General features: G+C 37.4%; 1 pseudogene; it reads right to left on the bottom strand.

Moving 5' to 3' along the window:
* Positions 1–2,052: 2,052 nt before the first annotated feature.
* Positions 2,053–2,724, bottom strand: LOC149261140 (cyclin-dependent kinase B2-1 pseudogene; annotated as a pseudogene).
* Positions 2,725–23,112: the final 20,388 nt, after the last annotated feature.

The following is a 23,112-nucleotide window of genomic DNA, read 5'->3' as shown; positions in this document are numbered from 1 at the left end:
CTTCTAATTTTAGTTAGCTGATCTTAACCTGTGTATCAGAACATAAGACAGTAATCAAGTGCAGTAAACAGTACAGGCAATCACACACAAGAACACAAGATATAAGGTGGAAACCCAATGTGGGTGAAAACCACCTACTGCAATTTGTTTCTATCTTCTTTAAATAAGAAACCTCTTTTTACAATATTTTTGTACTCGTGCAGTCTTATACCAATACGCAGGATTCTACCTGCAAAAGGCTACAACCTTCTCTCGTTCTCCAGCTTCTCCTAGAAGGGAGCTACAACCCCCTTAGCTCTTGTACTAGCTGATGTACTAGTACGTAGGCGCTGACCTACAGAAGGCTACAACCTTCTCTTTTCTTCCAGGGACCACGTTTCATAAATTTTCAGACTGGATCCATCAGTAACATCAATCAAACATCAAATATATCTGCATCAACCAATCTCCTTTGCACCAACCAAAACTGAATCAAATAACCACTTCTCTGAATGCTGTAACCAGAATACAATAACAGTAACCAGAAACCAATCTTGAACCCAAAACACTGCAGAAATAAACAGAAATAGCTAAAACATATTTTATGAGATGTACGCTACTTCAATATGTATAACCTGCGTCCATATGCCGATGTATTAAGACAAACCTGCGTATATGTTGTTTTGAATTACTGAACCAGCATGTATACATGCCTTTTCTATGCTGAACTTACGTACAGATTTGTAAAAAATAATTTACCCTTTTCAACTATTCAGACATCACCCAGATCATTAGATTTACAGATCAAGTCATGCGCCAAATATAACAGATCAAAATCACACAAAGATACTTCTCTTCAAGCCTTAAGATCTTAACCCATCAATAGAACTTATCCATCTTCTAGCGCTCAAGTTCCTCCTTGATTTAGATCCAGCTATGCACCATAACCCAATCACCAGTATTCTAGATCTTACTCTTCATTAGATATTCAATCCTTGAGTGCCTTTGCCTAATGATCTCCTTCCCTTTTTATAGTCTTAGGCCTTACTTAATACCATGGTACAAAACTACTTAGAACCAATACCTGGGTCCAAATACCTGGGTTCATCACTTCGGACAAGATACCATGGTCCAAAACCATAGATCCAAATACCAAGGACCAAAAACCAAGCTTTCCAAACTGTACGCGCTTTTATTTGCATGAAAGTGTGTGCATATGCATATGTGCCTTTTGATCGGCGATCCCATGTGTATATGCGGCTTGGTCAATGGGAACCTGCATATACCTTCTTTTCTTTTATTCTGAGAGCCTGTGAGCCTAAGCTGTCATCTGAATGATTTGTCGAGTGAGTTGCCATCAAGGACAATACTTGTGCCATAGTGCCAAACTTGTGTCATAATGCCAACAAAAGAAAGGTGGTAAGAATAGTCGTAAACATCTTTCATCTTGGTCTAAGTTTGTTTATGCTTTAAGAGGATAGTTTTACCCAACTGGTTACCAACATAAGGCCATGATGGAATGGTAACATTTTTTTTTTCCAAAGAAAAAAAAATGAACTTTTTATAAACAGAATAAAAAGTTACATAGCATATGCTGGAGCATTCTTTTTGCTGTATGATTGAGCATCATAAAGCTCTGCAGGAAAAGGCTACTCTTCCTGCCTTAAACTAAGAGAGATAGGGCTTCCTGAGAAATCATGAGCCTCCTCTAATGAGGAAAATAGCTTTCGTCCTCAGAAACATCAAAAAAGAGCAAACAGTTTTCCATATGTTGTATATTCATGGTAAAAAACAGTAGTGAACATCTATTCCTCGGGTCTCCTCTTTCGAGGAAAAACAACCCAATCAGAAAATAGATGCACAAGTCATGCAGAAAACAAGAAACGGTTTTACAAAAAGGAATCCATTTCAGCTGTATACAAAAAGAAAGCTGCTTTGACAGTCTGCTAAGTCTTCAGAGATATGTATTCTATGCGTAAGGAGGCTGGTCCGAAACATGAATTTCTCCATTGTTTTCCTCCACTATTCTCCAGCTGCCCAAATCTTGTTATAGAACTTCTTTAGAAAACCTGTCTACTGAATCTTTGCACTCCCTATAGATGTGGTGAAGAGAGAAAACATTAAAAGACTTTCAGTGAATATACAACCAACAGACCAAATGTCTACAGGTGCAGAGTAGTGACTAGCCCCCAGAAGAACTTCAGAAGCCCTGTACCAGAGAGTGACAATCTCATGTGTATATTTCTTAATAGTAATTGTAAATGCTCTTTTGAGGCCAAGATCTGCTATTTTTATTACACCTATTTGCTTATCCACAAGGATATTGTGAGGCTTCAGGTCCCTGTGCATTACACCACGACTGTGGCAATAAGAAACCCCCTGGCACAACTAGTACATGAAGCTCTTAATAATACTGGGAGGGATTTTTGTGTGGCTTTGGCAATAACCATCAATGTACTTCTTGAGATCAAAGTCCATGTATTCAAAAACTAAGTAAAGAAGGGGTTTCTCGTTCTTGTTCTCTGTGTGTTCTACATCCAACAGCCTGACAATGTGGATGTCCTGAGAAAGCATCTGCAGAAGGGAAATCTCACGGAGAGCGGTGGGAGGAATACCCTCATCGTCGCTCTCCAGCCTTGTTTTCTTAAGGGCAACCAATTGTCCTGTGTTCTTGTCCTTGGCCTTGTACAACTTCCCATAAGTTCCTTTTCCCACCTTCTCCAACTTCTCATAGGCATCCATCGTTACAACGCGCACAGTAAAGTAACAAACAACAAGATTCACAAAGTAGAGGATTCTGGGAATGGCAACATTTGAAACAAATTAAAGGTAGAAATTTCCAAAATTTTACACAGGAGTTTAGGAAATAGGCATTAGCATTGAATCTTCCATTAGAATCTCCTGAAATTTTGATGAAATACATTGGCTCATTGCATGGTTATTTACATCATTCATTGTTATTATTTGAACTTAAAACTCTTGATGAAGCTAGTGTGAAGGTTGTACATATTGAAGACAAGAAGAAGCATGAGCAAGATGACCACCCAAAGAGGGAAGAAACAACTAAGAGAAAAGAATAAAAACCCTCTTGTAATCATTGTGAGAAAGAAGGGCATGATGAAGGGCATTGCTGGAAATTGCATCCAAAATTGAGGCCAAAGAGGAATGGAAAAAAAGAGAAACAGAAGACAGTTGCAACTATGCAACAAGACCGAGGATCTGAATCAGAGGATGATGAGAATATCACAACTACAAGGTTTATATGTGTTGGACCAATTGAACTCAGATCAAACTCAGGTGATGAAATTAGGATTGTAGCTCTTGGGATTGTAGAAGGTGAACCTATCGACTTGGGTTTTGATTTAAGCGACGAGGCAAAGATTTTAGCACATGTTGTACAAAAAATGAGGAGGGAACCAAATACTTCATGGCTTCAAGAACTTGAAGAGATCAAACAAAGTATTCAAGCAGAGAATGTTGAACTAAGAAGACTCCTACAAAAATCAGAGAGGGAGAAACAATGGTTCCAACATCAGTTACAAGCCAAGGAGGAGGCCTTGGAAAATTTGCAGCATAACAAGCCTGAGGTAAAAAGTGATTCTTCAATTTCATGTTCCTTTTATGACGATGATTTCGTTGCTTTTGAGAAACATACTACAAGAATTAGATTGAAATTCTTGAAGAAGATGGGGTCTCGAGGAAGGGGCCTCAGCATTAATTTTGAGGGAATTGTGAATCCCATCAAAGTGGAAGAATTTCCTTGTTATGCAGGACTTGGGTATGTCAGAAAAGAATTTGTAGAATTATCCAAGAAAACTAGTGACCAACCAACGACAGATAATGGGAGAACCTCATCACATTCCATTGATAGTGAGGATTCCACAGGGCACTTATCGAGGCGCACTAAGTATAAGCATTCTAGGATGGTCCAGAAAGTGTCTGAGGTGGTTTGAGAAAGAATCAATGCAGTCATTGCAACAAGGATGGACACCAGAGAGACACATCTCACATACTCCATGCCAAAAAGGAACCTATGAAGGATTTAGCTGGTGAAGGTGTTCAACAAGCGAATCCACCACAGGGAGATGAATCATTCACATTGTTGAGTGAGAGATGGTTTTACTAGATATAATAGCTTTTCATGGCTGGATTTTGTAAATCATATGTTGCGAAATGAATATAAAAGTGATGATGTGTATTACGTCACTTATGAAAGCAAACATGATGACGTTTTTGGCCCACTTATTGCTAGTTGGGGTATTGGTTTCTACTATGATGTAAACTTGACCAAAGAGTGTGTGTTATAAACTCTTGGAAAGTATGGGGATGCTTGGGTCATGATTGGTCATGTAATTGAACATGTATTTTGCAAAGATATACTACAGGTTGGTAGAGGACACAAGTGTCAGTTCATCACTTATGGCTCCGAAGAACAAAGGTGAAGGAGAAGGAACTGTGGCATGTTAGGGGAATTGCTATTTATACAAGAGAGTACAGAAGATTGTAGATAAGTGTTCATGCTTTTGGCAGACCAAAAGCTCCTTAGTGAGGAGGAATGATCCAGGTGGCTCCAAAAAGGATCAGAAATTAAAGAGGGCACATGAAGTTCATCACTTATGGCTCCAAAGAACAAAGGTGAAGGAGAAGGAAGTGTGGAATGTTAGGGGAATCGTTATGCATACAAGAAAGTACAGAAGATTACAGATAAGTGTTCATGCTTTTGGGGGACCAAAAGCTCCTTAGTGGGGAGGAATGATCCAAGTGGCTCCAGAAAGGCCCAGAAATCAAAGAGGGCACATGAAAGTCTTAAAAATAAAAGTTCTTGGATTGTAGTGAAACTATGGCCATATCAAAGAGCTCACCACAATATTTCCAACGATGTAAATGACATCTAAATCTGAGTTCGTATGTGAAAGTTATGGCTAGTCAAAGTTTTGGTCAACTAGGCTCATTGGCTAAAGTTAGTAGAGCGGCAACTAAATTTGGAGCCCGACTAAATCTAGCAGAGCTTTTAAATTTTTTGGAAATTAACAAGGCAAAAAATTGACACTTTGCAGTGATGTATTCCGATGGCCAGAACTAGCGAAATTGTCACCTACCTAAAAAATTTGATGCCCCTAAAATCCAACAAGAAAAATTTAAATAGTTTGTTGTTTAAAAAGAAAAAATATATATTAAATTGGGGGTGGCGGGTGTTCAAACCCCATCAACCCGGTGCCCCCACATATCTATTAACATATTTATATACGTTGCGGTGGCAGGGCCGCGGACCCTGCCAACCACCCAACCACTTAGAATGGCCTGAAGGGCATTACATATGGGAACTGCATCTAACGTAGGGTTCGTGAGTGTTGAAACCGCACTGATCGATGGACCGACATGCTTTCAACCACACCATACACCAAAGCGCCTTCAAAACAAAATGGTATTCCAAGTGGGGAGGCCACAGGGTTGGAAGTTGGGCCTCCACACCAAAATTGCCCATGGTTACCAACCACCCAACGGGCGACTCTTGTTTTCAATGCCAAATTTTATATTAAAAACCCACCATTTATCATTCAACTGGGTAGAAGGGATAGAACCTAGATTGAAGGAGAGAAGAACCCAACCTGAGCATGCAGAACAAGGCACGGAATCCTGACACAGGGAATCATGAGGAATCTGAAAGTTCTCTTGGAGGCTGATTTTTGATAAAGGTGGAAGTATATCAATTTTATACTCATTTTTCTTAGAATTTTACAAGGAATGTGATGGTGAGATCGATTTCCTCATCTGAGTAGAATATTTTCAGTAAAATTTCAAAGAGGAATCTTTGAGGAATCATGAAGAATAGTGGTGCAGTTAGATTTGTCATATGAGCCACAAAAAGTATTCCCCTCTCTAGAAAGGAATCTTGGGGGAGGCTTTGAGATTCCTGAGGGATCAGAATTTTACTGAAGCAGAACGGGGTCAATTTTACAGTCATTTTTCACAATTTTCATTGGGAATTCAACAGTGCATTCCATTTATTTAGCAGATGTGTGCATTTTCATGCCATCCCTGGAAGTGGAGGTATAAGGTGTCTTTTGTACATGCATGTAATTTGATTTTGCTGAAGATTAATGAAAGACGCCTTCCCACATTAAGCAGGGCATGGAGACGTAACCCACACTATGTGAAATCCGTTATCAACTTGTTGGTGTCTTTGCTTCTCATGGTTGTCATTTATGGTTACATACCCTTTTAAATGCAATTTTTTATGCATTTTTGAAGAAAAAGGATCTGGATCACACAACACATTCTCTTTTTCTAGTGGAACCAATAATACAATTTACCTTATAGTGTAGTTCCTTGATCATATAATTAATTTCGTAATTGTGACCTTTAAGTAAAAGCATTGAAAATCTATGGATGACCCCAACTCACAAAATATTTTTTAACTGGTTGATCATTTGTGATCTTTCACTATTATGGAGCTACTAATTCGCTATTACAGATTTGTATCAACATGTAAAAAAAGATATCAATTAGAATGTTGGAAAATTGAAAGAGGGGCATTCAAATATGAAGGAAATGAGCTACAGATTCTCAAAAAATGTGGTGTATCCATTTCATAAAATCAGGTAGAGAAAAATGGTAGCATTCTTGTTTCTATGTGTTACTATTTCCAGATGGAAATTAATAGAACAACTATCTCTAAATAGGGAATTCCTTAGCCCAAAAGATGACATATCAAATGTTTTTAAGGAAGAATATTTGTACTTATTACAAGGCTTAACCTTAGCCATTCAAAATTATGACTCCTATTGGTATAGGAACCTAACAGTGGCTCCACTTGGGGATGACATTTCCTTGTGAAATGTCAAGAACACCGTCGACTAGTACCCTGATCCATTAGGCCAATCCCACACATCTATATGCTATGTTGTATAATCTTTGTGACTAAAACTTTTGAACTGAAAATACACCCTTTTCTGCAAACTAAAATCTGATCTAACATAAACTTGCTGCTGAAAACTGAATTTATTCAAACTGAAATCCTACCTACTTACTCTAATCAACTTTCTGACTGTTGGTTAGGTAAAATGAAATAACCAATGCAACCATTCAAGCATTATATACATTGATGGATTTTTCTGCTTGGGCTTGTTTGTGATTAAAACTGAGGTTCTAAAGCCAAATATAACCTTGTCAACCAATGAGAAGATAAGGAAATACTTGCTTTCCTTTGTAGACTCTAAAAACTATACAAAAGGATCTTCCAAAATATATACACTATTGTTCAACTGATTTAAGCAACTGCACACTTGTTCTGGATGGCTTCCATGCCATGAAACTGAAATGTCACTTTTATCTTTAACACCCTACAGACTTTCAGATGAGCTTCATGATGATACTTGTACTAATTGAAATGTTTGTTTGGTGAAAACATTATCATCTTGATTTTGACTCTCATAGTTTGTTAATGGAGAAAAATTCTGATTGCATTCATCATCCAACCTATCAGCTATTGGATCATAAAGAACTTGGAAGGATTGTTGCAACTTATTGCATATAGGTTTGAATGGAACTTCGTAGGTTTCTACAAGTTGCTCATCCTTTTCTTTAGAGATGTTATACCACATTTCCTTTAAAAACTAAAATGATTCAAAACAAAGAGGCAAAGAAGCTTCACCTATTTCCAATTTTTTTTCACTTTCTTCTTCACTTTCATAGCTGACATGGATTAGATGGTCACTGTTTTCAAGCTGGTGAAACTAGATTTCCTTATTTCCCAGACTAGCTTTTGATTTCTCTGTAAAGTTAGTTTGGACTTAAAGAACATGATTATCGTCATATTGATCATATTTGGGAAAATCATCAAAAGAAGTAATTTCATCAAACATACACATTAGATCAGGAGATTTCTCCTCCACATATTGCTCTATGAATCTATCTTCTGATCTATGGTAGTTGGAGTTAGTAGGAATTTGTTCATGATTCTCAATCTCTTCTTGTTGTGGAATAAATGTGTCATGGCGATTTTGAGCAAAAAATTCATCTTTCATGGTGATCTTCTACATCCTTTCCTCTATTTTCTTCATCAAAATGTCAATTTTTTCCTCTGCAGTGTTGTTTTCCTTTACTTTTGCTTTCAACTTTTCTCTTCTAATTTTCAGATTAACTTCTACATCTACTGCAATGTTCTGCATCTGTTCCAATGTTGAGAGATTTCTTTCTCTTAGCTGAAATTCTATCTCTGGATCAAATACTCTTGGGTAGTGCAAAAGTGCTGAATCAAGGGGAGGTATTATATTTGATGGCATTAAATAATAGGCTTGATTAAATCTATCTGAAAATTGTTGTTTTGTTTCATTTGGTTGTCTTTTTAACTGATTATATTCTTCTATGATCATAAGAATATTAACTTTGATTATCCATCTATCAAGGAAAATTTTGACAAACTGTTGGAAATTCGAGATGCTTGAAATAGGTAAATTTTTGAACCAACTCTTTACTCTAGTTTGCAAAGAAAGAGCAAAATGTTTGATAATAATATCATCTTCATCAATTTCAAATAAGTCTAGATAATTCTCAAAACCTTGAATATGTTTTTTAGCAGTGATACCATTCTCTCCATCAAACCTAGGGAGATACTTGTAATATTTGTTAGGGAAAGCATGGAGTGTAGGAGGTAAGATGAGTGGCTTATATCTATCAAGAACTTTATGAGGTACATGAATATGTACAGGGATTGTAATATTAGTGTTGATTCTTTGATGCTCCTCAATTGGAAAATGATCTTCATAAGAGTTAGAAGACTGCCATACAAATGCGTAAGGGGACTTTATATCTACAATTTTCAAAGGGAAATAATAAAAAATTAATCTAGAATCTTCTCTAAAATACAATATACATTGAAAAAATTTATCAATGAGAAAGAACATAACGTCTTGGATAACAATCCAAGTTAAAAGCCTGATCTTTTCATACAGTTCTTTCAGGTTCATGCCTCCAGCGGAGTCTTGATTGTGGAATTGATTTGGAGTCGCCAGGTGGATGATTTTAACGTTTGTGTGTGTCTGATTGCTATCCACCATTATAGATCAAACCTAAACCTATAAAACATTTCTGAAGAAAATGTTAGTTTTCCATAGTGGAGTCGCCACTATGTTATCACCCAGTAATTTCCCAAGGTTAAAGAAGGAGATCACCGGGGTAACCACTAACCCCTTTTGTAGATTAGGACCTAGCCTTATTGATGCTCAAAGAGGGCTCTCTCTATATGATTTATCTTTGTTTGTTTGAATATTAGGCTAGTTATAAAAGTTCAAGGGGGGTTTTGATTTGTATTGAAAGATTGGGTGGTGGGGATCTTTAAACATATGGATAGAATGATGTCTCTAGACCATTGGGCATATGGAGTCAAAAGAAGGGCAACAGAACTAGATAAAGTCACTGAAGGGAATGTTCAAAGGGCAAGATAGCAGAGTATAGTGCAGGTCTTTAGGCCAGAGGGATGGAAAAGGTTTTAACCAGGGTGAGAGAGAAATTAAGAATTCTCAGACCGGGATTGAAATGAAGAACAAGGGGGGAATCAGAAACAAAGGGAAATTAAGAATCCTTTGCTATATATTAAAAGAAACAGCCTAAACTAAGGAGCAATTAAGAATTCATTAACTTAGATTATCTGTAGAAAACATATATTTGCCTAACTGTTATAGCATAGTGTAATTAAACAAATTCTGATATAATACTTCCAGTTATGGCATTCAAATCTGGATAAAAAAATTATGGAAAACTTTAAAAGATAACAACAATGTGAGAAAATACTTGTCTACACTTCACTCTACACATGAATCCTTTAAAATATCTTGTCTTTATTCCTCAATCCAGCTTGCTAACTCAGTCAATGATCTAATAGCTTTTACAGTCTTTCGATCAAGAAGTCTATAGAAATGTCTAAGAATCCACCCTACATACTTCAAATTGTGAATTATTTATACTAAGGTGTTATTACAAATATCTCAAACTGATTTGAGATTTAATCTAGGAAAATAGAAAATATCTTCTCGCAGATAGAGGCAGCTAATGAACTGATTTCATGTTGTTATTTTTATTGTGGAATTGTGGGTTGTTATGGTTTATTTATATCTCTTTATGCTCTTTGTTGTTGAATTCATTACCCTGGAGGCTTTATTCACTTATGTCTTTCATCTAATACTCTCTGTCACTGATACTCTTTCACTCTAATGACCTATCTTTATCCTTTCTATGTTTCTTCCTTTTACTGTTACAATTTATCTTTTACTATGTTTTTCAGCAGTAAATTCTTATATTTTATATGTGCATTTAGCAATTAGAAGTGGATAATTATCAAGTTTCAGTGTGTTTTGTTTTTTTGTCTTCTATCTGCATCTCTGGTCTAGTTGCTCTATTCTGACCTGTTACTGCTCTGTATAATTGTCTTCTTCTCAGCTCTATGTGTAAGGGTATTCATCTTCTGTACATGTGTAATTGGTCTTCTTCATTTGAATTTGTGCTTTTAACAGGTTTATTGGTCGAGTTTTGGAGTAAACAGGTTCTTTGACTAGTATCAGAACTGTTTATCCAAGCTCTGATTCGTCTGATAACCTGAAAAAATCAATAATAATTAAGAAAGCTTTGGTCTGCATGAAGGGCGCTTGATGGCTCCCTGGCATGGGAATGCTTGGAAAAGGGGTCGGGGTAGTGCTTTAGGCATGAACGGAGGTGAAATCGCATCCCAGAGGCACTGGAAGGTTTCATAAGTTTATACTGGGAAACTCGCGAAATGGCAAGAAAGCACGGGTTTCCGGGGTTTAAATATTTAACGAGAAGATTTTTGAAATAGGCGCGAAATTCATATTTTATAGTGGACAGGAGGTTTACGGGACGAATGGGAGGTGGTTTTAGGTGGTCATCACATCGCTTTAGAGGCATGGGTAGTTTTGAGGAGGGGTCGCCCGATCAATGCTAGAGCGCAACACGTAGCCATCTGGGGTCGGTGATCCGAATGGAAAATGGCATCAACCCATGGTACTCATCCACCCATATTATTCATTGACCCATGGAATTTACCCATGGTATTGTAAATGGTATCCACTCATTATATTGTAAGTGACATCCACCCATGGTATTCATTCACCCATGGTAAGTGCCCATGGTATTGTGACATCCACCTATGGTATTCATTCACCCATGGAATTGGCCCGTGGTATTGTGAAATCCACCCTAGGTATTCATTCACCCATGGAATTGACCCGTGGTATTGTAACTGAAAAATACTATAAGTAACAAGTCACATTTTGTAAAAGGACAGATTGTTCGCCACAATGTAGCATTTACAGTTCAGAGGATAAGCATATTTCAGTATTTTCCATTAATGAAATGAAGTATTGTTTCCACGATGTGGAAACAATACTTCATTTCATTAATGGAAAATACTGAAATATGCTTATCTCTGAGAAGAGATGTGTGGCTACATGCCTCTGAACTGTAAAGGCTACATTGTGGCGGACAATCTGTCCTTTTACAAAATGTGACTTGTTACTTATAGTATTTTTCAGTTACAATACCACGGGTCAATTCCATGGGTGAATGAATACCATGGGTGGATTTCACAATACCACGGGCCAATTCCATGGGTGAATGAATACCATGGGTGGATGTCACAATACCATGGGCACTTACCATGGGTGAATGAATACCATGGGTGGATGTCACTTACAATATCATGGGTGGATTCCATTTACAATACCATGGGTAAATTCCATGGGTCGATGAATAATATGGGTGGATGAGTACCATGGGTTGATGCCATTTTCCATTCGGATCAGTTGGTGGAAAACCGCCTTATCGAGCGGGTAATGACAGTCCATCGGGCCCAACTGATATGGCTTTGGGTCGTTGGATCTGCACGATCATGATCTGATGGTGGTCAGGTGGGAGAGTTGCGCGGGGGGAAATGATCATGAAAGGAGCCTAGGGGTTTAATCGGGCGGTTTGAGGATCAGTTTTGGCTTAATTCACAGGTTAAGTGATCGGGTCAGGCTTTAAGAGGGATTAGGGAGTCGTAGGGAGTCGGGTGAAGCCCAATGCGGGATTAACTCAAGTTTTACCGGGTTTATGTAAACTTAAGTGTAGTTGTAGCGGGATATGGGTTCATATTAGTTTTTATTAAAACTAAGGGAGCAAGGGTATTTAGATAGGGATTTAATTATATAATGGGAAAAGGGTTAATAGGGGTTATATAATAAAGTTAGTTTGTTAATATGAAATGCGATGGATGGGTTTTTTCCTAAGTAAATGGGCAAAAAGCATGCGATTGCGCATTTAGGCTTTGAACTTAGGAAAAAGGGATTTTTAGTGGGTTTTTGTGAAAAATGGATTTACATGGGGGGGGGGGGGGGGTATTGTTTTTCCTAGGTAAAAAGTGTTTAACCTTAGGAAAGCAGTTTATATGGGGGTTTTATTACTTTCCCGTTTAACCTTAGGAAAAGGGGTTTTCTGAGGGTGATGAGGGGAAAAGGCTTTCATGAAGGGGGAATGTGTTTGTGAAGGGGATTCTAGTACTTGAGTCCATAAGTCATTAAGCTGAGGGTCCAGTCCCTCCAAAAGTTAGAGAAATGCTCTGAGCCCCTTTGACTTTAAAAGTACTTAGAACATATTTGTAGATAGGAAATTAGTAAGTATAGGGAAAAGTGAATGAGGGGAAGTTAATCACATGAACTTGTAAACCTTTTTTCCTTTGCCTCCATAGTTGACCATACATGTTGAAAGATGTATATAAGCATGATGCATGTTCTTTGGCTCAAGTAACTTTGTAATTCAGCAACCTTTCTTCTACTTACCCATTTCTTACCTCTAACATATTTTCTTCATTTCTTAGGGTGCATTTAGGCTAGCAAACCCTTATTCATCTATTTTTCTTTCATAAAGAAAACTATCTAATTCTAACCTTATATCATCCAAGGGCTCAGATTAAGCTTATGAGCTCCTTTTATTTTCTCTACCTAACTATGATCTGCCAAGATTGAACTGTTTGGTCAGATTTTATTCTCTAATCTATAAACATGAAATCAAAGCATGGAATAACCAAGATTAAACTATTTGATTACCATGGATTGTGGCAAGAATAACAAGTTGCGCGCAATCATTATTATGCATAAAAGAAAATAGTAGTGGCATTTGGACTTGCACACTTTCATGGTCTTTTTGTTTTTGGGGTTCATATTCTTTCATTTTTTGACCTTCTCTTATTATTTTTTTCCTTTGATTTATCTTTTAGGACATACCCTCTTTACATTTTTTTATTTTTATAATATGGAAAACATTTGTAGAAAGCAAAGGTATGTAAAATATTACAAGGCTTAACCTTAGTCATTCAAAATTATGACTCCTATTGGTATAGGAACCTAACAATATGCATGGTGATTAACTCTAATTCTTATAAACCATTATCGCATTAGTTGGATAATATATGACAACGACATAGTACCCAAACTATATATAACTGGAAGACTTCATGTCCATCCATTTTAATTGTTGAAGACATGGTTATACGAGAATTAGAAATGGATTTAGTGAGAATTATCCATATGAGAGGTCATGCAAAGTAGCTCTGTGATAGGGGTCCTTGCTTGTGCAATTGAAACACTAACTAAAAGACAAGTACTAAATAGTGACTCAACATTTGCAAGGCAAAGCTCTCAAAATTGTCAAAGTTGCACAAATTCTGCTGGAGGTGGTGGCATAAAGAGACCCACACTCAATAAAACAATCACCTTTTCATTATAGATCATCATTATGTAGAGCATATAGACACTTAGTGGGAGATACATGCCTATGGATTTATTGCATCCCATTTAGCCCTCCACTTTACTTTATTCTTCCTTACTGATACGAACTTGTTCTAGACATAGTTGTTATCTTATAGAGTCACATTCCGGTTGTATTAATTTAAGTTCAATATTCCTTAGTGAGCCATAGCAGGATCACACTACACTAGTGTGACCTACTCTTTGGAGTTGGATTGAGCCATGTTGTACACTAGAGAGCTAGTCTAGTATGAGAGCTTAAGAGAGTACTCACAATCCTAGGGTTATTCCGGTAGGACATCATACAATATGAAAATGGAATCAGTAATATAATATGACACACACACACACACACACACACACACACACACACATATTCTGAGATATAGATTCATGCACTCATACATGCACACATATGTATCAACATCACAACATATATTCTTTACACATCGTACATCATATGCTAAGGACAATCCTTATGCTATTCAGGTACGAAACCATGTACACCAATGATGACTAGTATAGTTAGTCTAGTGCAAGTAGTAACAAGGACCCACATCACTACTAGTTCAAAGAATGTTGCTAGAGCCATGTTATCTGAGTCAATGATTTAATTAAGTGCAGAGAGAGAGAGTAAAACAACCCAGGGTTAAGGGAGGCTTCTTGAAGAGATGAAAGGTGTGTTATAATAGTCTAACTTCTCATAGGAAGTATCATTTGACTAAGCATCTAAGAAAGCAAAAAAATATAGACTCGGGAGACAATACCAAAGATCTGAATCAAATATCCTTTCCCACAACCAAAGGGACAAGGGAGAAACCAAGCACCCTATCCACACCTTTCCTCTAAACACCATCATCAGGCCAAGTGAATGAGGCTAAATAGGGGAACCCTCAATGCAACACATTAACTCCAAACGTTGGTGCATTCAATCTCCCACACACAATCTCCACCACCCACACAAACTCTTCGCTCACCCATACCTGAATTATTTAAACCTTTGTCCATCATCACACCAGTTTGATGATCACATCTACCCCTTAGGCTACTGCTCATCCTTAGATTTAGGCCACCTTGAATCTCAATTACATTAGGACAAGGAGACTAGCAAATTGATAGGAATAATGGGAGCACATATTAGTATGGAGAGCGAAACATGTAGAGGATAGAAGCAAAAGGGAGGTGCATTGATCAAAGAAAAAATAGGTCGAGATAAATATTTGGTTGGTAGGGACCATAGATGGGAATAAGATAGTGGGGGAAAAAATAAAGCATCGCATAAAGTGGAAACAACATACATCAAGGGCTCAACAAAGATGTTCCCAACAAGATCACTAATACCCTAGGTGTCAAAAGAAAAATACAAGTTTTATTTATTTCATTATGCTTCAAAATTTGAATGAAAAGATTGATTTATTTAGATGCATGTTGGAGATATGGGAAGCACACCTTAGAACTACCCTCCTAGAACACTGAAAACTTGGTCTATGTTTTCTTTATTATGGGTCTAGACACATGGATATGGACAATACACCCGCTCAGGTAAACTTACCACCATTAAGCCTTTGAACATGTCCATTTAATTAATCTATTGTAAGAATCCTTTCATGCATCAATGTGTGCACCTCAGCAGTATCCCTCTGAGAAAAGAGCATAGATTAATGAATATAACAAAAGTAATTTCTAGTAAATGCAGGGCGAGTATACTAGTATAGGAACAACTTATTAAACATAGAAATTCAAGAAATAAACATAAAAAGTAGATGGTACAAGATTTATGACCTTGAATAATACAAAATTTATGAAAAAATCTTGCTTGCATATGAAAGCTTCCAACTTTTGATCAATAATATATTCATGATTTCATACATAACAAGGAAAAAGTCTAGAACTAGACCTCATATACAATGTCTAAAACATAATAATCTGAAAAGAAGATTATATCAAAATTTCCTTTGCAATTGTTAAATACCAATGACAAAGAAGGTTAACAACAACCATGTAAAATTTTCATGTATAAGTGCCTGCAACATAGACTCCATATAAAGTAAGGCACATGGCACATTCGTGTTTTCTAGTTGTGGCAGAATTAATACAATTTACCTTACAGTGTAGTTCCTACTTGACTTAAAATAAACACAACGGGATTTAGAATCAATGCAACATGTATGCTCTTACATGGACCAAGCAAGGTAGAAGCCAAAGACAAGTGGTGAATTCAGATAGTCTCACCATGAACCATATCTCTTCTCCTGGTCCTACAAGGATTTGGAGTATTTTCCATTCCAGTTGATATGATCACGATCGTGAGAAGAAAGATTTGATAGGCGAGGTTGTGAAGTCAAAATAAACATAATGCATGAAATAAAAAACTTAAAAATTAAAATTGAATCCATGGACCATGTGGGCCCTCACATGAGGACCACGTGCCTCACCACTTTGTCTCCATAACATAGCATAGCATGGAAGCATGAACCATGCCATTTAACATTTCCTCATGCTAATATGTCTTCATGGGGTACAAATGGTTGCATTGCTCATAGTATGTGTGCCAAATTGACTAATGGAAGCCACAACCTAGGTGATTTCAACCCATATTTCTACCAACAACTTGGATTATCAAATCAATGCGTCATATGCATTTCACCCATACTATTATGTGAACAACCAACAAAAAGGTGATTGTGGCTCTTCTAATTTGGCCATTGTAATTGCGAGGCAACTGTAAATTTGAGATCCAAATAACAGTTAGTGTAGAAAGCAAGGCTATCCCTAGTAAAAAATGAGAAATTAGTGACTAGGTGACTAAAAACATTAGCCATTGTAGCTTTTCCAAGTGAAATACTACAAAAAATGAGCAATCTTAAGTAACCCAACCAGAAATTACTAACATAAATGACTAATTTAGTCCTAGGTTAAAATAAATGACTAGATAATAAGTAATACAACTAAAAATGACAAAAGTGAATGATTAATTTAGTCTAGTAAAAAAAACACAACTACCTTACAAGTATTATGTTAATACAAATCAGTCATTTATGTTAGTTATTTTAATTATGTATGGAGACTTCAAGATAATGAATGAAGATCCATGTGAATAGAACCTAGTCAATAATATTTTCCCAAAAAGAAACTTGAGAGTGTGGTTGGATTTGTAAAATAAACACATATCAAAACTTAAAACTATGCGTAGATTTGCAACATAAACACATATCAAAACCTTCCATGGCAATAAATTTAACCTCTATCTCTAAACTCTCTTATGGCCACCTCAAGGTACTAGGAAAAATCTGATGTGATTGGTGTAACTATAGTTCATAAACTCTTGTCACCATATAAATTGAACCTTAATTTGAAAAGGTCACATGACAATTAAAAGATAGTTTTTTTTTTAAAGGAGACATATTTAATTTTATATTATCTAAACACATAACTTACCTCTAGGTGCCATGAATTCATTCATAAAATCTTTAGTTTTATAGTTTTACTGATGTTGATTGGAGTGTTACTTTTCGCTCATTCACTCAAAACATAAAATATGCATTCCGAGTTTTTTCAAAAGAAACAATAAATGATAGCCATATTTCAAATAGGTTGTATATAGATAGTGATCATTATTTCTCAAATCCACTAACACTTTAACCTCCCCATTACACAAAGAGAGTTTGATAACTTGAAAAATTGCGTCCTAATTCGTAACTATGAAGCAACAATCTCACATTCAAAACTTCAATGGAGGGTATGGTATAAAACATTGTAACAATAAGAATGAATGATAGTGTCCCATTGTCACAAAATATCCTTGATAATAACCTCCATAGTCCTCACCGGGAGGACACCATGTTGGGGATTAACCTTGCAATAATTGTTGTGAGAAAATGGTTCAAATTCCAGTCTCATTGGATAACCCTTGAAATCATATAGCATATGCCTATCTTGCCAATAGTATACTTGAGGTCAATCCAACCTTCGTAGGACCATCGAAGGAACAGTGAGAATTGAACTCGCAACCCACAACTAGACAAGCCCTTGGTTATAGTTAGAGGAAAGGTTCCTCCCACTACCTTTGTGGAGAGCAGTGGGAGGAATGAGGATGAGGGTATGTTGATGATGCATAATTTAGGATAAAATGTTGTGGTATTTTAGAATACACAAACAATAAATTTTGTTTGAGTACCTTATTTTGTCCATTTGATTTTTCTTTACATTCAAACTGAATTTTGATTTTTGTGTTTCGGGATTAAATTTTGAGTCTTGTTTTTCAGGATTTGAACTTGTGGTATTTAGTGGCATTGTGAAAACCTAATTTAAATTGAACGAAAGCGTAAAACTTGTTTGTTGGATGATTTTGGTCTTATAGTTCGAATCGGTGACCTATTGTTCAAAACCTAGAAGGTGGTTGGCTACATGGAATCCTCCATATAAACATCTTCCCAAACCATCTCTTAAGAAAAAACTCATCCACCATGACCTTCTTCCCCAATTACTTCTACTACTTTTTCAACATCTTCAAGCCCTCTGATCTGCGGAACCCCAAAATTTACCATTCTAGTTAAAGGAGGACCACAAAGAAAACCTCAAAGAAGTAGTGGATGAACTTTTAAAGGAATTTCACGACGGAACCCTACAAACCCTTAAGTCGCGCCAAATCTTGTGTTTTTTTATTACAGGTAAATTATGATTCCCCTCTCAAGCTCATATGGTGTTTTTTGTTGCACATTTAACATAATAAAGACCACCGAATGTTTATTCGAAAGTTCTAATGGATGGTGGCAATGCAAAAACCCTAGAGGAGGATGCTGGTTCTCGAATCTCCATTGCAGAAGCCATATTTATCTATTTTACAAAATGCACAATGGGGAGAAGTTTCATTGGCTCCATGTCAATATATGATTTGGTTCCCATCATTGTTATATTACCTGAAACCCTCAAGGAATTCTCAGAGCATTCCAATAAAAAGCCTTTGAATGAATCAGAGAATAAAAATTTGAAGAACCTTAAGAATTTAGTGGCATAAGAACTTAGTTATGTATCTATATGTGGGCATAAGAACTACGATTTTTTCCATTGAATCTATCGATGTCCCTCTCCTGTTGCATTGCTTTGCTAGTGTTAAAAATATTTAATTGCGGTCAAATTCTAGTTTTTACAACTCACTTGATAGAGATAATGATTTCATCGAATTCCTCTTTTCGAGAGGACCAAAATCAACCTAAATATCACTCAAATCATATAAGGGAAAGTGTAATTATGATGAAAATGCCACATGTGCACATTTGAAAAGGTCGGCCCTAAAGAAAAGTGGACCATCTTAAAAGGATATAAATACAAGTGCCCTCTACCTCATTTGGACACAATGAGGAGACACCCTTATATCTTGTTTTTGGTTGCATGGGTCTAATTCTCGTTTGCAAAGGATTAGGTTTGAGATGAAATTAGAGGGTTTGAAGCTCACATCTCTAATTTAGGGTTTTGGGCCCCAGTCGTAGGCACAAAACATGAAGGATTCAACTGTATTTGCATGCACATAATATCATCCATACAACTGGAACCTTCCAGTCGCATGGACAACTTTCCATCCATGCGAATGGGGGTTTAGGGTTTTTGCAATCCAGATTTGACCCCAATCGCTTGCATGCTAGGCTTAAGGGAGCGGCTGGGAAAGCTATAGTCGCTCGTGTCACACCTCCTCCATGCGACCATGATCTAAAATATGAAATCTCAGTCTTAAGGTATGATGAGAATATCTCCTTCTAAAATGGTTCATGCATGCTTATGAAAGTGATTTGAATTCATGATTCTTATGATGAAATGATGCACTTGATGTTGAACAAGTATCTTACATACTAAACTTCTTGATTCTATGAGGCTACTTAATATTTATCTTTGATATATTGGTATGTTTTATCATTTTTGGATATCTTGATTCCATAAAAGGCTAGCACCTTGATTCTAGTAGATGGTAACATGGTATTGTTGGTATTGTTTGTGAAAATCATAGTAGTCATGATGATACAAGTGTAAAAATAAGATTGATATTCTATAGAATTTCCCACTATAGATCACCAGATAATGCAATATACTAAAGCAAAATACTTTATCTACTTCTACAAACAAACTTGTGGAAGCTTAATTGATTTTGAGAAAGATCAAATAGAACACATATAATAGAGAATTAGAAATCAATCACACATGAACACAAAAGAATACTCTGGGGAAAGCCTCAGCTAAAAACCCTACTATCTGTATTATCATACAAGTGGAAATATCTCCAGATTACACAAAGCTTTAGCTCATAAGCTATCCAACTCTCAATACCATCCCTCAATGCTACTCATAGACTGAATAGACACAACATATGCCTTCCCTCAGTCCTCCAAACCTCCTATTTCCTTGCGCAGTTTCTCTTGGGTCCTCTGGCTGCCACCTGTGCGAATTCACATCTCGCACAACTCTCCAAAATCAAAAGTAACTGCGCAATCTCCAAGGAATGAATTCCTTCTGCATGCAAGAAATATCCTCAATGGAATATACCTGCAACTGATAGTACACTGTCCCATCCTCTGATCTCAACTGGGTCTCTCACTGAACTGACATGCATGAGTTATTTATGAGAGAATTTTCAGTTATCTGAAGTACACTAGTTACATGCATGCATGCATTAACTAACTAAACTCACAATCAGTTCCACAAATTGTTGGAACTAATCTAACTAGACTTAGCTCAGTTAACTGAGCTAACTAATTACAACTAAAAGTACAACTCATCCTGATCTCCTTAATTAAGGGATAACTTCCTCAATCAAAGGGAAAATTGTTGCATGTCTTCACATAGACTTCATATTTCATTTTCTCCTACTAATTAACTCAAGATGAATTAATTAATTATTTTTCAAACAGCTACTAAGATCAAATTCGAATTTTAATTCTCAGTTTTAGTTTAGGGACTAACTAAAATTGGAATGTATCCCGAAATGCTATTTATAGCAATGCTATTTTTAGCACTTCTATATTTAGCATTTCTTGTTGCTATTTTCAACACTCCCTCTCAACAAGAAAGGGATTATCTATCACCCCATTCCTGTCTCTATGGAACTCGAATTTTCATTTTGAAAATGCCTTAGTCAACATATCTGCATCCTGTTCCTTGGTCGAAACATACAACAACAACATGATCCTCTTCACCACACAATCTCGAAGATGATGATATCGGATATCGATGTGCTTGGACCTGTCATGAAATACTGGATTCTCAGAGAGTTTGATACAACTCTGATTATTGCAATAGATCACAGTTGGATCCATCCTCTGATCAAACAATCCAACTAGAATTTTCTGCATCCAAATGGCCTCACATGTTGCCTGACTGGCAGCCATGTATTCAACCTCTGCTGAGCTAAGTGCAACTGACCTCTATTTCCTGCTGTACCAAGAAACTGTAGTTGAACCAAGGTTGAAAATTCCTCCTAAAGTGCTCTTCCGATCTTATGGACTCCCTGCCCAATCTGCATCTGTGAAGCCCTGAAGCTTCACTCCCTCTGTCCGTCTGTACCATAATACATACTGAGATGTGCCTCTGAGGTATCTCAGCACATGCTTCACTGCCTTCCAAAACATCTTGGTAGGTTGAACCATATCTTGACTCAACTAGTTCACCGCAAAGCACAAATCTGGTTGTGTGTTCACTCAATACATCAATGAACCCACAAGCTATTGATAAACAATAGCAGCTACTACCTCACCTGAAGTAGCATCCTCCTTCCTCCAATTACTTGCTAGAGGAGTCTGAATGGGCTTGCACTTCTCCATGTGGAATCTCCTGAGTATCTCATTGGCATACTTTCCTTTAGACACAAACACTTCCCCATCCTTCTGCCACACTTCCATGCCTAGAAAGTAGTGCATAAGACCCATGTCTTTCATCTCAAACTCTCTTGCAAGGTCCTCCTTGCAAGACTTGATAAAATCATCATCACCTGTCAATATCAGATCATCAACATAAAGAACAATGATTAATGGCTTACCTTCTACCACAATGTGGTAAAGGTTCACATCTGCTTCACTCTTTGTGAAGCCCAACCTGGTGAAATAGTTGTCGATCCTGGTGTACCAAGCATGAGGTGCTTGCTTTAGCCCGTACAAATCTCTCTTGAGTTGGCACACATGCAACTCACGATCGAAGGTTTGAAATCCTTCCGGCTGCTCTATGTACACCTCTTCCTCAATCTTGCCATTGAGGAAAGCGGTCTTCACATCCATTTGATGGATCTTCCAACCCATCTGTGCTGATAGTGCCAACATCGATATCATAGATGAGTACATTGTTACAAGAGAAAAAGTCTCATCATAGTTGATCCCCTCGACCTGTGAGAAACCACGGGCAACAAACCTTGCCTTATGTTTCTCCACATTGCCATTAGTTGTTTGCTTTACCTTGTAAAGCCATCAGGAAGTCACTACTGGCTTGTCCTTCGGTCTTGGGACAACATCCCAAACACTGTTCCGAACTATGGAGTCGTACTCCCCCACCATAGCATCAACCCAGACTGGTTGTTGCACTTCTTCCTCAAATGAAGATGGTTCGGTATCTACACACTCCCCAACCAGGGCCATGTAACCAGTGTACCGCTTAGGTGATCTCCTCTGTCTCCCTGAGACGATGGCTGTCCCACATTCTCTCTCGCATCCATCACCAATATGTCAGCTTCCCTTGAGAGTTTCCACCCATCTCTGGAAGACTCTGCATGAGTGGATGTCTCCACTCCTGGATCCTCTACATGTGGCTGCTCTGCATTAGTCTGAGGCTCCCCCTCCTTAGGAACCAAAAGTTCCTCCTCTGCATGCAAGTTGAGCTCCCTCTCAAGGGAAACTCACATGCTTTCTGCTCGTTGAACTTTAGATCTCTGCATACCACTGTCCTTTGGATGGTAGGCAAGAACACTCGATAGTTGTGGGGTGTATCAGTGTACCTCACAAGTATCCCAAACTCAGCTGTTGACTCTAGCTTCTTCCGGGAATCTTTGGTCACATGGAAATAAACCAATGATCCAAATATCATGAAGTGACTCACATCTGGTCTCTTCCCGGACAAGGCCTCCACTGGTGTCTTCATCCCCAGTATACGATGTGGGCTTCTATTCTGCAAGTATACTGCTATATTGCATGCCTCAATCCACAAATGAAGTGGTAGGCTTTGGTCATGCAACATCGCCCAAGCTACTCCCACAATCGATATGTTCTTCCTTTTGGACACCCCATTCTGTTGTGGGTTATGGAGTGCCGTCAACTCCCATTTAATTCCTTCTACTGCACAGAAGTCCTTAAACTATTGGGAGACA

Source organism: Pinus tabuliformis, chromosome 6 (genome assembly GCF_031772625.1).
Source record: "Pinus tabuliformis cultivar Carrire ecotype Pingquan chromosome 6, CPIR1, whole genome shotgun sequence".
Taxonomy (NCBI): Eukaryota; Viridiplantae; Streptophyta; class Pinopsida; order Pinales; family Pinaceae; genus Pinus; species Pinus tabuliformis.
This window is presented reverse-complemented; position numbering and strand designations above follow the sequence as displayed.